The following is a 1,236-nucleotide window of genomic DNA, read 5'->3' as shown; positions in this document are numbered from 1 at the left end:
TATTTACATACAACTTTTTCCGTGAAAACAAGATAAAAAACCGTTACAGCTATATTGAAGCCAAAACTCATAGGTGGTTTACGGGGCTCCAACAATTATGTGAACTCTTCGATGAAGGGGCCTCGTCGGTAAAGGCTCCCGTCGGTAAGGAGGCCCCGTCAGTTAGGCGCCCGTCAATAAGGGGTCCCGTGCATTTGATGTCTTGGTGTGGATGGTCGGTGCACGAGCTCACCAAAAAAACGTGGAGACACTTGGTGCTAAAATCCAATGCACAGAACACAGAACAGAACGCTGCGTTTAACCACAAAGAAAACCCGTTACAACAGCTACAAGCACACATCATACACAGACAAAAATTTAAAGGCCCCAACACAAAATTTCAATACACCGGCTCGTAGCCGGAAAAATTAGCAGGAAAAATTGACAACAAACTCGCGTCGCGTTAAAAAGCCTAGGAAGGTCGTTTGGTCAACGGTGCTTCAGTGGGTTGAGGTTTCATTTGAGAAATGGTTAAATCGATGTCATTGTGTGCGCTCTTGGCTGGGATGAACCGTCCTGTTCATGTATACCGGGCCCCTGCTACTGCTTTGCGATTGTGTGCCGAAAGCAGACAGCTGTTTTCACACGAAAAAATGGTATTCACATTGCTGGCCTGGGATAGTGGATTGCGTGTGTCTTTTAATGCAAAAACTAAAATTTTCATTCTTGGTCCTAATCGAACACATCAAGTTTGTGGACCGAAGAGAAGGGTAAATGGGAAAGGTTTCAGTTAGAAGGAAGGGGGGAAGGGTATAACAATATTCAAGGAACCTATGGACCATGTTCATTTACAATATATATGGTTTTTATCGACCATTCAAATTTTTGCGAATACAACAAGACCAAAAACCGTTACAGCTGCATCTACATCCATAATACGAAGAACAATCTCCATTGCCTCAGCCATTTGGGGACCCCGTTGATGATCCCGTCGATTGAGGGGCCCCTTCCATTTGGTGTTGTCAACCCAATATACCATTTTTCCCCCGGGGGTTATGTTTATAATCAGATTTACTATTACTACAAGACCTATTAGAAGCATATTTATTTTATTTATCAGAAGCATTTTACTATCAGAAGCAGAAAAAAATATCCTGAATTTTCCAGATATTTCCTGAAAAAAATTTGCAACATGGAAGGAAGAGTACATTAGGAAGCGATATTGCGATTTTGCTTGATTCTTTGGAACTTTTTATG

Source organism: Anopheles merus, unplaced genomic scaffold, assembly GCF_017562075.2.
Source record: "Anopheles merus strain MAF unplaced genomic scaffold, AmerM5.1 LNR4000196, whole genome shotgun sequence".
Lineage (NCBI taxonomy): Eukaryota > Metazoa > Arthropoda > Insecta > Diptera > Culicidae > Anopheles > Anopheles merus.
The sequence above is the reverse complement of the archived record's forward strand: the minus strand, read 5'-3'. Positions refer to the sequence as shown.